The sequence below is a fragment of the Columba livia genome, chromosome 1 (assembly GCF_036013475.1).
Source record: "Columba livia isolate bColLiv1 breed racing homer chromosome 1, bColLiv1.pat.W.v2, whole genome shotgun sequence".
Taxonomy (NCBI): Eukaryota; Metazoa; Chordata; class Aves; order Columbiformes; family Columbidae; genus Columba; species Columba livia.
The window spans coordinates 32,141,423-32,157,187 of NC_088602.1; the positions used below are offsets into that span (position 1 = coordinate 32,141,423).

Sequence of the window (15,765 nt, forward strand, 5' to 3'; positions counted from 1 at the left end):
TCAGTATTGAATATTTTCACGTAAACTCAAATCCCCTTGAGGTACACACCGAACTTCTCCATCCTTAAGCATCACCCACCAGGTGCTGCCAGGTCCCTGGGCAAAAACAATCCCACGAATGGGCTTGCCTTTGCCTGAGGCAGGAGTAACCCAGACTGCCTTTCCTAACATGTTTTTCATGTGTACTACAGGGACTTTATCTCCTTCTACAGTCCGTAGAATTTCTGATTGGGCAGGCCCGGCCTGATTGGTTGATCCCCTGGTGTTGACCAACCAAGTGGCTTTTGCTAAATGTGAATCCCAGTTTTTAAAGGTTCCACCACCAAGTGCCTTTAGTGTAGTTTTTAGCAAACCATTGTACCTTTCAATTTTCCCAGAGGATGGTGCATGATATGGAATATGATATACTCACTCAATACCATGTTCTTTGGCCCAATTGTCTATACTACTGTTTTTGAAATGGGTACCATTGTCTGATTCAATTCTTTCTGGCGTACCGTGTCGCCAAAGGACTTGCTTTTCAAGGCCCAAGATAGTATTTCGGGCTGTAGCATGAGGTACGGCATATGTTTCCAACCATCCAGTGGTTGCTTCCACCATTGTAAGTACATAACGCTTACCTTGACGTGTTTGTGGAAGTGTAATATAATCAATCTGCCAAGCTTCTCCATACTTATACTTTAACCATCGTCCCCCATACCATATAGGCTTTAACCGTTTTGCTTGTTTGATTTCGGCGCAAGTCTCACATTCATGAATAACCTGTGAAATAGTGTCCATAGTTAAATCCACCCCTCGATCGCGAGCCCATTTATATGTTGCATCTCTACCTTGATGCCCTGAAGCATCATGGGCCCACCGAGCTAGGAAAAGTTCACCTTTATGTTGCCAGTCCAAGTCCACCTCAGCTACTTTAATCTTAGCAGCTTGGTCCGCTTGTTGGTTGTTTAGATGTTCCTCGGTGGCTCGACTTTTAGGCACGTGAGCATCTACATGCCGAACTTTCACAGGCAGGCTCTCTAGCCGAGCAGCAATGTCTTGCCACAGTGTGGCAGCCCAAATGGGTTTACCTCTGCGCTGCCAGTTGCTTTTCTTCCACTGCTGTAGCCACCCCCACAAGGCATTTGCTACCATCCATGAGTCAGTATAGAGATAAAGTATTGGCCACTTCTCTCGTTCAGCAATATCCAAAGCCAGCTGGATGGCTTTCACTTCTGCAAATTGACTAGATTCACCTTGTCCTTCAGTGGCTTCTGTAACTTGTCATGTGGGACTCCACACAGCAGCTTTCCACCTTCGATGTTTTCCTACAAGACGACAGGATCCATCTGTGAACAGTGCATACTGCTTATCAGTCTCTGAAAGAGTATTATACGGTGGTGCTTCTTCAGCACGTTTTACTTCCTCATCTGGAGACATCCCAAAGTCTTTACTTTCTGGCCAGTCTGTAATCACTTCTAAGATCCCTGGGCGATTGGGACTTCCAGTTCGAGCTCGTTGTGTGATCAATGCAATCCATTTACTCCACGTAACTTCGGTTGCATGATGTGGAGAGGGAACCGTCCCTTTGAACATCCAGCTCAGCACCGGCAGTCGAGGTGCCAGGAGGAGCTGTGCTTCAGTACCGAGCACTTCTGAAGCAGCTCGAACTCCTTCATATGCTGCTAGTATCTCTTTTTCAGTTGGAGTGTAGTTGGCCTCAGATCCTTTGTATCCTCGACTCCAAAAACCTAAGGGTCGACCTCGGGTTTCTCCTGGTGCTTTCTGCCAGAGGCTCCAGGTAAGTCCATTATCTCCGGCTGCAGTGTAGAGCACATTTTTAACATCTAGTCCAGTCCGAACTGGTCCAAGGGCCACCGCATGAGTTATCTCACGCTTAATTTGTTCAAAGGCTTGTCGTTGTTCAGGGCCCCACTCAAATTGGTTCTTTTTACGAGTCACTCGATAGAGAGGGCTCACAATCTGGCTGTAGTCAGGAATATGCATTCTCCAAAAACCTACAACGCCCAAGAAAGTCTGTGTCTCCTTTTTATTAGTAGGTGGAGACACTGCTGCAATTTTGTTGATCACATCCATTGGGATCTGACGACGGCCATCTTGCCATTTTATTCCTAAAAACTGGATCTCTCGTGCAGGTCCCTTGACCTTGCTTCGTTTTATGGCAAAACCAGCATCCAAAAGAATCTGAATTATTCTCTCACCTTTCTCGAAGACTTCTTTCGCTGTGTCGCCCCATACAATGATGTCATCAATATACTGCAAGTGTTCTGGAGCTTTACCTTGCTCCAGTGTGGTCTGGATCAGTCCATGGCAGATGGTAGGACTGTGTTTCCACCCCTGGGGCAAGCGATTCCACGTGTACTGGATGCCTCTCCAGGTGAAAGCAAACTGCGGCCTGCACTCTGCTGCTACAGGAATAGAGAAAAATGCATTAGCAATGTCAGTTGTAGCATACCACTGAGCTGCCTTTGACTCCAGTTCAAATTGCAGTTCTAGCATGTCAGGCACAGCAGCACTCAGTGGTGGTGTAACTTCATTCAGGCCACGATAGTCCACAGTTAGTCTCCACTCATCACTAGACTTACGCACTGGCCAGATTGGGCTGTTAAAAGGTGAGCGAGTCTTACTGATCACACCCTGGCTTTCCAATTGACGGATCAACTTCTGGATCAGAATCAAAGAGTCTCGGTTGGTGCGATATTGCCGACGATGCACTGTCGTGGTAGCAATTGGCACCTGCTGATCGTCAACCATCAGCAGTCCTACAACAGAAGGGTCATCTGAAAGACCAGGCAAATCAGACAGCTGTTCAATTTTCTCAGTGTCCACAGCTGCTATACCAAATGCCCACCTATACCCTTTTGGGTCCTTAAAATAACCTCTCTTGAGGTAGTCTATGCCAAGGATGCACGGAGCATCTGGACCAGTCACAATGGGATGCTTTTGCCAGTTTTTTCCAGTTAGGCTCATTTCAGCCTCTACAACAGTCAGTTCCTGGGATCCCCCAGTCACTCCAACAATATTGATAGATTGCATTCCTTTATAATTGGAAGGAATTATTGTGCACTGAGCACCAGTGTCCACTAAAGCTTTGTACTCCTGGGGGTGTGTTGTACCAGGCCATCGTATTTGTACAGTCCAATAAACTCTGTTATCCCTTTCCTCCACCTGGTTGGAGGCAGGGCACCTCTAATTTCTGTTTTGCACAGTCTCTGGGTGTGAATTAGAGGTTCCTTCAAGAGCATCAGAATCTCTTCTGCTCCTTTTGTAAACTGGAGCAGCCACCTTCCTAGGAGTTTTTCCTTTTATCTCACGTACTCGTTCTTGAAGTTCTGAGGTAGGCCTTCCATGCCACTTATTCATGTTTTCTCCCTGCTCATGTAGGAAGAACCACAGTGAACCTCTTTTTGTGGGCTGTCTCCGTCCTCTCTCTCGAGATTGGAAACGCCTTTTCCTAATAGCTGAAACATAGGTTTGTGCAGGTCGTGAATGGTATGTGTCTTCTCTGAGTTCTTTGATTTCTTGCAATATCTTTTCAAATCGGTCACCAGATTTTTCACACAGTTTCTCTACAGCAGAGACACAAGCCCGTAGAGAACCAGCAAGGCTGTCCTCAAAGTTCCGAAGCTGCTCAATCACTTCATTAATCTCTTGTTGACCTCTAGCTGACCAGACCATTCCTGCCAATGACCTAGCATATGCAGGGGGTGCACTTTGTACAAATCTGCGCCACAGAGATCGTGTACAATTGATTCTATCTGGGTCTGTCCCCTCTTGGTTGTCTGATCCAAAATAGATGATCTCTCGCACAGCTAATTCTCTCAGGACCTGAATACCTCTCTCCATAGTATTCCATTTCCCTAACTTGGATATACAATCTTCCTTGTAGGGAAATCTTACTTTCATAGCTGCCAGGAGTCGGGTCCAGAGACTAGTGGCATTAGACTCTCTTGAAATTGCCCTATCAATGGTGGAATCTCTTGACAGAGATCCCAGCTGCCTGGCTTCACCACCTTCCAGTTCAATTGTTTCTGCCCCATTGTCCCAGCGTCGGAGCAGCCAGGTTAAAATATTCTCGCCTTCACGATGACTAAAGTCTTTTCGCAGATCTCTCAGCTCACCTGGAGAAAAGGACCGAGTAGTGGTCACTTCATCTCCTCCCTGTCCTGATGATGCACCTTGGGTTGATGTTGGCCCTGTGCCATCATCTGCTGCACGAGTAGTCTTTCTAGTGACTTTCTTACAACCAGCAACTGATGCTGATATGGGTTCACCATCATTTGATTTATTTCCAGAGTCTGAATGACTGTCACAGTGGTTACAGCAGCAACAGTGCCCAGTGTGTGAAGAAGGGGGGGCTGCCTTGTTAGCCTTTGAGGCTGGAGAAGTAATGTTATCTGCAGTGACCTTGGCAGAGAAACTCTGCGGAGGAGCTGTAGCTTCAGCCTGCGAAGCCACCGTTGGGGGGGCAGTGGCTGCAGTGGCAGCTTTTGCTGTTTTGCTCTTTCTCGAGCGGCTCGGAGTGCTTTTTGCTAAAGCTTCCGAAGATGCACCGCAAATCTCAGGACAACAAAGAGACGCAAACCTCCTGTTGAACGCCATTTCTCTTAACAGAAGCACAAACTGACACACATTCAGCAAACCAGATAACACCATCACAGTTCTATCAAAACTCCAAGGATATTCAAAGTTCTCTAAAACATTTGCGAACTGTCCTAGCGAAAAAACGAAAGTATTGTTAGTCAGCCTTTCTAAAGATTCGCCTGACCAATTAGCAAACACAGAGCCGTACTGCTCTTTAATCTCTCCTGGAGGCTTTTCAAGGTAAAGCAGAAGCGAGTAGAAATTCATTAGCGGCTGCAGTATAATGAAATAAACCAGTGACAAACCACACAGCATCATCATGACCATTGTCCAGTTCCTTGTTGTTATATAATGAATACTTCGATTTAAAAAGAAAGCCCAACACAGATATGGAATCAGCGAGCACAATGTAGAAAATAACTGATACAACTTATGCCATAACATCTTTAAATCAGTGTAATTCACTTTGCCTTAATACAACTAAATATTATCCAAAGCAAACAGATGCGCAAGTATCACAACTCTATGAGTTGGCACCGTGCCAAGAAAACTGAAAGGTACGTCAGAGCAATAGAAAAGCCAAAAAATCTTCAAATTTACCCCTTTCTCTTTGCCCCACGTTGGGCGCCAATTTTCTGTCGAGGGTTAAGATTGCGGGGTGACAATAAAACCCTGGCAGATGTATTGTTAACCCCCTCTCCCCCCCCCACACTTCCCCCTCCCTCTCCCCCCTTTTCACTAAGGAGAGGCGATTGGAAGGAAAAGAAGCACAGAGTGAAGAGAGTTGGAAAAAATTAAAGATGTTTTACTAATGCTACTAACAAGAATAGAGAAAATAATACAAAATATACAAAACCAATCTTGAAAGTCTCAGCAACTGCAGAGCCGGCACCCGAAGTCCTGGATTAGACTCTGCAGCCAATCGGAGCTGGATTCAGTCTCTCACTAGGCCTCAGTTCGCAGGGACGACTAGCAAGGTCCTCTTCTAATGTCGGCCATAAGCAGAAGGGAAAAGGGAAAAGCAACACGAGATCCTCGTGATCTCCCACTTTTATATGAAGTATTCACGTGAATGGAATGTTATACCCAGTTGGTCAGTTTCTTGGTCTCTTTCTTCTCGTCGCCCCTCTCGCGAGATGTCCATCTGTGCTTATCGTTAAGTTTGCATTCCATTGCTAGGTTTACCAAAACATGTGTCTGGTGCTCCAGGAAAATGCAGTTAATATGAAGGCTTTAGCTGACAGGCAAAATTCACTGAAAGAGAAACTTGTTTTTAACAAAACCAGGACAGCCTGGGACCCGTTTCAATGTAATTCTGAATGCAGTGAATCTATGTGTGCTTCAAGGATGGATTTTAACTATGGGAGTTGTGCATGAGAAGGTTTTCCTGAAGCTTTCTACATCAGCATGTAGCTGATGGTCCAGCTGGTCTGAAAATTGTGAATGACAGTTTTTACATTAAAGCCACTCAGTTTGTTTCATTTTTCAGCTGCCTGTTTTCAGAGGTAAAAGTCAGAACAGTTGTTAAAAAAGCTGAAGGATGATTCTTCAGCCTGTGAAAAGTGATGGGAATTTTACTGCTAAGGTGGGACATTCCCTATAATCCCCATGGGGTTGATGAATCACTTTCATCTATTGATGTTGTGTTTTCAGTTCTGTTAAAACTTCTGCAGCACTGCATCATAAGGTTTGAAAGACAGATAACGTTAGCATCCATAAATCACTTTTATGCTTCACCCTCAGTGTAGCTGGAAGACGTGCCCTTGAAATCAAAGTCAGTTGTGATGTGATGTAAGGAGCACTGTGTCCTGTTTGAGGCTCTTCTGTACAAAAAAGACTTTGACAGACTGTAGGGAGTCACCAGGATCGTCACAGGCTGGAGCACATGAAGTCTGAGAAGAGGTGGAGAGGGCTGGACTTCTTCAGCCTGGAGAAGAGAGAACTGAGAGGGATCTTCTTGGTCTCTACACCTACCTAATTGAAGATTATAGAGAAGATGGAGCCAGTCTTTTTGTCATAAGTGAGCACTGAGAATAGGAAGGTCACAAGTTGCATCAAGGGAAATTCCAACCATATGCAAGGAAAAAAATTTTCACAGTGAGGACAGTCATATATGTTGGCAGAGGTTGCCCAGAGATGCTGAGGTGTCTCCATCCCTGGAGACACTGCCCCAAGTGCTCCAGCCAGCCCTGTGTTGAGCATGGGGTAGGACTGCAGACCTTGCTGTTTTGCAAGTCTAAAATGTGTCTGCTTTTAATTGCCAAAGAAGGAAGGTGTTTTGTGTGTGCATGTGCTTAGTGAGAGAGAATGGAACATAAGAGGAGTAAAACTTAGAGGAAGTGGTGCACACCAGTGGACCTGTTGTAGGAGTAACGAGGTGAAGAGGGAGATCAGAGAATGCTAAATTTCCTTATAAAGACAAAATCTATTTCACTGTGACATTTTTGTCACCAGTCACTTCCTCCTCTGGGCTCAGTCTTGGGCTCACAGTCTTGGGCTTGCCTACTTGTTCTGCAGAAAGGGAAGATTTTCCTGGTCACGCTGCAACCTGTTTCGACATACCACTTCACAGTTCCCCAAGCTACAAAAAGTTTGGGGTTTTTTTAAGAAGCTCTCCCTTTCTGTTGGATTTGCAGCTTGTCAAGCAGTTGCTTCAGCAGTTTGGACCATCGCTTGAGCTTGGGAGGTAAGATGACAGCACCTGCTGTTTTTTAGCAAGCCTCATCGTGCATACAAGCAGTTTAACTGCACAGGAAATTGTGGTCACCATGAAAAAGCAGTGTAGGTTCTGTATTAGCATGAAGCATGTTCCATTTCTCTTGTGCACAGCATTTCTTCTGACCTTCAGAAAAGTATTTGATGTATTTAATTGGACAGAGTGGTCTTTGACTGAGTAAAGTGGTAGTCTTTGACTTTGCATTAGTTTGGCAGGGTGTGATGAAGTAAGAAGCCATTATCTAGATTACAGAGTGGATCCCTGTAAGAAGGTAATTGTAATTCCAGTGCTGAAAAACACTGATTCATAAAGCTAATGTATTTTGGCCCTTATATATGTTTACAATATACTCTGCTGACTGTTAGAACATTCATACTAGACTTTTATAAATGTGATTTTACTCTCCAGAGAATAAATAAAACAGATTTATGGTTGAGCCTGACTGTAATAAGGACTTCAACTTTAAAAATGATATGGGGTCGTCTTAACATTGTATTTGCCTTTTAAGATCTTGACTGTTGAAGCTGCTCATGTTTGTCCCGTTTTCCTTGGGATTTCAGTACAGGCTGTAGATGAGCTGTGACTTGCAAACACCTACAGACATTTTAGGCTGTAGTATTGTGAACAGGAGCCTTTGGGCTTAACTATGTGCTCTGTAAGAGCAGTAGACTTGCTCTTTTTGTCAGACAGTGGTTTCCTAAGCATGTGCATTTGGTTTGAACACTGTCTGTACAACTGACCCTTAAGCCTGTGAGCAACTTGACTTTTCAAGCAAATGGGATCTCAGGTCTCTGTTAGTGTGGCCAAGGTCACAGACACCAGTGGCCAGTTGACCCCTCACTGCTGCAGATACCAAGTGAAGATGATCTCTAGCAAATGGCAGGCGAGATTGTGCCACCGGAAGTGCAGATGGTTGCTCAGCAGATGGCTGTTTGATTATCTTGATAGAAGTAGATCACGCCCCGAAACCTCTCATGTAGGGAAACCCCAGCATGTGTCACCTTCGTCCCCTCTTGCTTGTCACACAGGAGCAGTTTGCCCCCCAAAGATGAGGCCGGAGAGTCCACAGTGGGCCGGGACTGGGGCTGGAAAAACCCTTCTGAGTGGGCAGGAGATGTGGAAACCCCATCTGTGGTGGGAAACTCCATTGAGGAGGGATGCTAAAGCCAGGAGGGGATGGGAAGTACCTGCCTCCCTACTAGTAACAAGAATGGGGATTTCTGCTTCAATCCTGACCATGAGGTCCAGATTTACTTAGCCCAGAAGGTGAAGACAGTGCTCACATAATAAGTCAAAAAAAAGTATTATGTTACTGGTTTTGAGTCTCCTTCCTCAGTTGAAATCAAGGGTTTGGACTGAGTACTGTTATGGTTATAAAATGATTGAGATCCTATATGAAACTCATTGTACTTGAACGAGTCTAGTGGTGTTGCTTCGCTCTCCCTCCTCACAGAACATACCTGTTTCCTTCTGATTTCAGTCATCAACAGCTTAAAATACAGCTGTGGAGCATGGAGCAGAGCTATCTTGATAGAAATCCTACAGTAAAGTTGTCACCATATGTTTTTTTCTAATGTGTGAAAGAACTTTAGAAAGAAGTTGAGTAAAGGGGAAGGAAGGAGATGGGGGAGATCAGGAGAGTAGAGTGCATTCAGAAATGTAGCTGATTTTCGTACTCATAGCATTTTCATGAAAAACAGCAGACTACAGTGAAATGCTGATACAAAATGTAAAATATTTATCAAAAAGAAAAATATTTATGAAAAAAACTGAAACAGCATTTAGGATGCTGAAACCAGCTGTGCTGCAAGATGGAGTGGGGGGCTCTGCACTGATCACTCTCTGCATCTTTGAAATTGTAAAAGGGGAAAGCTCTAGGATGGAAAATAAATCCCCACCCCCAGGTGTTTGGGACATAGAGGCAGTGCCTGTGAGGAGGAGAATTATAGAATCATAGAATCATCAAATAATCATAGAGGGCGGTGTGCTGTCCTGAGGGGTGCCTGGCAGTGGGGTCTCAGGGACCACACCATGAGGATGATGCCTCCTGCTGCTCCAGCTCCTGCTTTGGTTCCTCATTGCACTCAAAGACTCTACAGCTCCCAGGATGGCATCACTGCAGGAGGGGGTCCCAAGCAGCAGGACAGTTCATAAAGAAGGTGGTGTTCAGATCTGCTGTCTGTTTTCTGGCCTGGTTTGGCTGACGGAAGGGCCTGATCACCCAGGGAATTGCTAAGCCCCTGGGAATCCTGACAAAAGCAGAGAGAAGTCCTGCAAAACTGAGGACAGTATACAGCTCCCAGCATAGGAGCAACAACAACAGATTCATAAATCCAGGTGGAATCATTCAAACACAAATATATATTTCTAACTACCTCCTTTTTATAGCTGGAGCATGTTTTTAATATTTTCCATGCACGGAGGAACTGTTTTCCTGCTAACAAGCTATAAACACAGGCCATGTTCTCCTTTTCTTTTATCAGACACTCAGCTTTCACAGGACATTTGGGACTGAGTCAGTACTTTGTGACCTGACCTTCTGCCATTGGGCTGCAGCATGATGACTTCCTTACAGGAATAGGAAGAGAGGCTTTTATCCATCTGCTCCACAGTTTGGTGTTCTCCTCTTTCCCCACCTTAGTTAGCAAAGATGGAACTGTGTGGGGCAGGGCTTTCCTTGCCAAATAGGACATTGCTGATTGACTGAAGATGTTTGTTAATGCGGCTTGATTTGAAAAAGAAAAAAAAAAAATAATAATAATTAAAAAATCATTCTAAAGCACTTGAGAATCCAAATTGTTCCTTTTTCTATGGAAAAATGTGTTCAATTAAAAGCTAGCTAATTTATCTTGGTAAAGGGATAGAAAATACAAGTGATGCAACAAAAAACGTAGTGTATTGGATTATTTTTTTTCTTAAAAAAAAAGATCTAGACTTCGAAGAATAATATACACATATATACTGTCTCCCTCGTAGGTTGTATCTGACAGATAAAAGACACATAAGGAGAGTTTTTATGGGTTCGCAGCTCTACTTCTTCAATGTCTTAGTTTCCTTGAAGGACTAGCGCTCCCTGCCACTGAGTGCTATATTGGAAAGAGATCTCAATTTCTCTACAAGCTCTGTGGATTTTCCCTTCCTAAGCCCTGCTGACTCATATTTGATTTAGGACTCAAGCATCGCGTTGACAAATAAGGTCCTTTATAAAACAGAACATTAAGAAAATAACTCGTGGGCATCACCATGTTGCTTTCTGAACAGCAATAAATGTCTTTTATCTATGTTTCTTCAAATTGTATACAAAATAAAATATGTGAAGTGCAACAGCTTAGCAATTTCAGTGCCTGCATACATGGTGAGATTTTGCTGTTGCAGGCACCAATCTTCAAAAATGCCGTTGAGGCAAAGAATGTCATTTGTTGTGGGCTACACTGCGTATCTTTATCACGTACCAGGGAGGAACTATTTGCCATAACTTCAGAAAGACTCCTCTCTGTATTTCGTATGCTGATTTAAACAGCAAGATCCCACCCAGACTGAAGGCACTGTAATATCCAAATTACACGTTGCTAATAGATCCAAGTTTGTTTCTATCTACTTTTGGGTTTAAAATTTAACTCAGCATCTTCGAGGAAATTACAAAAAGCTCTTGTGTGTATCTTTAGCTGTTTTAATAGGGAAATAGTCATACCACTAAGTGTACAGTTTGAAAAACAAACTTTTTTTATGACCCTCCTCACCTCATCAAAGATGCTGCAATTCTTTATGCTTCTTCAATGATTTTCAAAGTTGTTGTGTAAGACGTGCATCTAACTGACACATAGTTCAAAATATGATGGCATTTACTGATGCTGTCAGTCATGTCGGGTAGCTGGCTAGCTGAACAACTCACCAGCAAGGAAGAGATATATGGATTCTAGTTCTTATCTTACATCATTAGCAGAAAAAAGCCTATTACAAAAAAATATCCATGCGATCTGCCTGGAAGCTGTGATGCCAAACAAGAATAAAGGACATGGATGGGATTGTTTATTTGTCTAAGATGGCTGGATACCTAGAGCCATCTCTGTGAATTATCACTGCTCCAAACAGTCAGTAGGCTGGGGAAATTTAGTGTTAATGGTACTATCCTGCATTGCTGTGGGTACACTATGGATCCCCCTGCTCGTGCAAAGATTCAAGTGCATTATTTTGATGACAACTGTAGAAATCACAACCAATAATAATAATAATGTGAGAAAGAAGCATGATAATAGCAAGTATGCTGAGAATATGAAGCTTATTTGGGATATAAACTCTTCTGGATTGTGTCAGAAATATGTGTGGCTGACTGCCAACAAGATGGCTTTGCCTGTTGCATTTTAGTTGAAGTTTTTTGCAAATGAGCACAAGATGAAACTTTAAAATTGAGGAACTTCTGGGCCACACTATCGTGGTTATAGCATTGATTCTTCTTTCGACATGCCATCTAATGCATAATTTCTCTTTTTCTCACCACTTGGTGAGAACGAAAATGAAAAAAACTTGTCTCCAGAAGTAAAATATTTAGCAGAGCCCAACTAAAAAATCTTTTCCTTGCCTCCTCCTTAGCCCTTCCACACTGCAGAAAGTCAGATGACTGAGACACACAGTCTCAGGTTCCAGTATAGGTTGGGAAATTACATATTAGAGAGCAGTGTAGGGGAAAGGGACCTGGGAGTCCTGGTGGACAACAGGATGACCATGAGCCAGCACTGTGCCCTTGTGGCCAGGAAGGCCAATGGCACCCTGGGGTGTATTACAAGGGGAGTGGTTAGTAGATCGAGAGAGGTCCTCCTTCCCCTCTATGCCGCCCTGGTGAGACCGCACCTGGAATATTGTGTCCAGTTCTGGGCCCCTCAGTTCAAGAAGGACAGGGAACTGCTGGAGAGGGTCCAGCGTAGGGCAACGAAGATGATTAAGGGAGTGGAGCACCTCCCTTATGAAGAAAGGCTGAGGGAGCTGGGTCTCTTTAGTTTGGAGAAGAGGAGACTGAGGGGTGACCTTATTAATGTTTGTAAATATATAAAGGGTGAGTGCCACAAGGATGGAGCCAGGCTCTTCTCGGTGGCAAACTGTCACGGAGCCACCCCGTAGGTTAATTTAAGGGACAACAAGGTCCAAAAACAACTTTTATCGAACCGGTGAGAAACAGGGTTTTAGCACTCCAAAAGTGACTTAAATACAGGTTCGGATATCAGTTGAGAAGAATTATTGAGGCAGCAACCACTAATACAACAGGCGGTCCACAGAGTGCATGCACGTGGCTTCACCCAAAAATGCCGGAGCCGTACCTGAGTCTCGGAGAAATACACACTTGCCTAAACACGGTGCGGGATTATTTTTTAAGAGATACACGCACTCGTAGTGAGTACGGAAAGTGTACACTCGCGATTCCGCAAGGGTAAATTTATAATACACCCGCAATCCTGCAAGAGTTAATTTAATTACACGTGCAAGTGTGCACGGAATCCTACACGTGCTTACGTGGAAGCACGGGAGGAAAATACACTCGCGATTGTGCGAGGGGCTCTCGGCGGCCACTCGCGATTGTGCGAGGAAATAATTTATACACGTGCTCGTATTGGGCACGGAAAGTTACGCGTGCAAGTGTGCACGGAAGGAAAATACACTTGCGATTGTGCGAGGAAATAATTCAAAGTACGCATGCAAATGTGCACTGAAAGTTGTACGTGCATATGTGCACGAAAAGTATAAATATACTCGCAGTCCTGCGAGAAGTTTTACTTACACCCGTGTCGGCGAGGCAAGCGGAGTCCCCATCCCGGGGAGGGGGGCTCTCAGTGGCAGTGGCTAAGCTCGTGCTCCAAGAGACCCGCGACAATGGGCGGAGTCTCGACGAGAGTCCCGTTTTTGTTATCTGATCAGATCTGACTGTAGGCACTCTAGAAGCTTCTCTGCACCCCCACACTGGCTGTGGGTGCCCCTGAAGCCTCCAAACATCCCCCACACTGGGCGCGGCTCAGTGTGCCTTGGCACTCCCTTCGTCTAATGTCCCAGGAGCCAGGGTGCTCTGGGCCAAACAAAAGAAGCTGTTAGCCTCAAGTAGCAGAGAAAGGGGGAGATGTGCCATACTGAAGGAGGGAGGGGGGGTTACATTCTGCCACACAAACAATGATAGGACAAGGGGTAATGGGATCAAGCTGGAACACAAGAGGTTCCACTTAAATTTGAGAAAAAACTTCTTCTCAGTGAGGGTGACAGAGCACTGGAACAGGCTGCCCAGGGAGGTTGTGGAGTCTCCTTCTCTGGAGACATTCAAAACCTGCCTGGACATGTTCCTGTGCAACCTCACCTAGGCGTTCCTGCTCCAGCAGGGGGATTGGACTAGATGATCTTTTGAGGTCCCTTCCAATCCCAAACATACTGTGATACTGTGATACTGTGATACAATTTGAACAGAGATGTGTATGGATATATGGACTTATGTATGGGACCTTATGAGACAAGGGTAGAGAGAAATATTTCTGAGAAGCAATATTGTATCAGGGATGTTATAGCAAGTGACCAGGAATGAGGAGGGCACCAAAGGTGCAAGAAGTATGGGACAAAGATTGAATAAGCTCCAGATACTTCATTTTCCCTTATATTTTTCTGGTCTGCAAGACACTACAGATCTATCACAAGAGTTTCTGCACAATTCTGAGGCTCCTTCTCTTATTCCTGCCTGCTTGTGGTGGGCTGTGTGTTGGGGGAGGATTGATGGTGGTGCCCCTTTGATATCAGCCAGGAAGGAAAGGGTAACACAGGAGAGAGCTGGGGAAATACTCCCCAACCCTTATGGAAAGCCAGACATTTGGAAACTGAATTTAAGGATGAGACAAGAAAAAGAAAAGAAACTGGAGCTGTGAGCTCTGCCAAAGTAAAAGGCAGAGTTTTGTGTGTGGAGTGGGACACAGTCTTACGTTGCCCCAGGCAATTCTAACAGCTGTGTTTTGCAACAGCGAGTGCCTCTTGTTTCATCGCTTTCAGAAAAAATAAACAAGTTTGAAGCAAAGAAAGCAGAAGAAATAGAGAAATTTACATATGACAGGGAACATACGTACAAATCTTTATCTGATCACTCTCCAACAGCTAGGTTTTTGTATTATTAACAAAGTACTAATGCATTAAGAAAATTAAGCTCTGACGGTAGAAAGTGAGTAAATATTAGTAATTTATTCAACTTTCTTAGTTCCAAATTCACTGTTAAGTTGTTCCTGCCAACTTAAATATGTGTTTTTGAAATGTAGCATTTCCCTATGAAATATGCTTTTCTGTTTTGAGGAAAGGTACAACTTAAAGTCTGGCTGTTAAGTGTGATTTCACATCTTCAAGGTTTTCATGCCTTGCTTGCAATAAAGCTTAAACACCAGAGAAGTGGAGGAAAATATGAAACAAGATAACCATTTAACACAAGCCTTGGAAACTTTTAGGTTTTAATGGCTTTGCCATTTATTATTTATATTGCATAGTGTGTGTACACTTTGCCAAGTAATACATAACCAGGGAGCTTCTCAGACTATGGCTTCAAAATGGAAAGAGATGAAAGAACATCAATATCGCTGTGTTTCAATTTAGCTGTAACGTTCAGATTTGAGATTATTTTAGTTCTTCCTTTATATTCCAGGCTGAAAATAGTATGTTCTTAGACTTCTTAAGACATCAGAGTGATAGTAGGTTCTCCTGAGGATAAGGTCAAACAAAAGGAGGCTTTATGGCATGTCTGTAATGTACTGGTTTGGAAATGACATCAGGAAAGAAAGTGCTTCATAGAGGCTCTTTTGATATCAGTTTGTTACAATACTCAGCAGCTTAGGTGAGACCATTTTCCATTCTTCACGTTAACTTTTAACTCAGCTGTCTTCTGGGGAGGAAGGAGTGCATTTGCACAACTTTATTTTTGCTTTTGCAATAGCAGGTTTCTGCTGTTTGGCAAACAAGAAAGAAGTGTCTCTTCCAGGCAATGTGTAATCCGGATGTCATGATGCCATCTGAAGCTCAGTCTGTCTCAAGGAGTGTTTTATTTTACTTCTGAATTTGTATTACCTTCCATTTCTTTCTTGTTGGCAGTTCCACCATGTTTCTTGCTCTGACCTGTAGAGCTCTCTTCCCCTCCTCAGTGTCTTGCTTCCACATCCGAGCATGTGCTGACTTTCATCTCGCTCTCCCTAAGAAACTTCAGTTATTTCACTGACCTTCAGTCACACCAAGTTCAAGATCCTCCTCCCAGCTACTATGGACCTTCAAAATCTCATTTGTGCTGATAGCTAAGCTGTTTGCATTTGTGTCTTCTCAAACCCCACTCCCTCTTGCCATGCCTATCCAGCTTTCTTCTTCTTGCTGTACATCTCTGTGCTCAAAGCCTGATTCTATCAGCTGAATTTCCTTTTGCTCCTCCCTCAGCTCCTCAACAGCTATTCCCTTCAAAGAAGCTGTTTCAACTT

The 15,765-nt window shown here is 44.0% G+C and overlaps 1 protein-coding gene across 2 annotated transcripts in view; it reads left to right on the plus strand.

The window, feature by feature from the left end:
• Nucleotides 1-15,765, plus strand: part of LCP1 (lymphocyte cytosolic protein 1) — a 59,117-nt gene that overhangs the window by 19,211 nt on the left and 24,141 nt on the right. Inside the window, exon 1 of one of the 2 annotated variants that reach the window (XM_065054048.1) lies at nucleotides 7,022-7,270. The exons of the other annotated variant lie outside the window; for it this stretch is intronic. The gene's annotated coding sequence lies outside the window, so the exon portion shown is untranslated. Of the gene's footprint in view, nucleotides 1-7,021; nucleotides 7,271-15,765 lie in introns of those variants that run through there. 2 annotated transcript variants of the gene reach the window in all.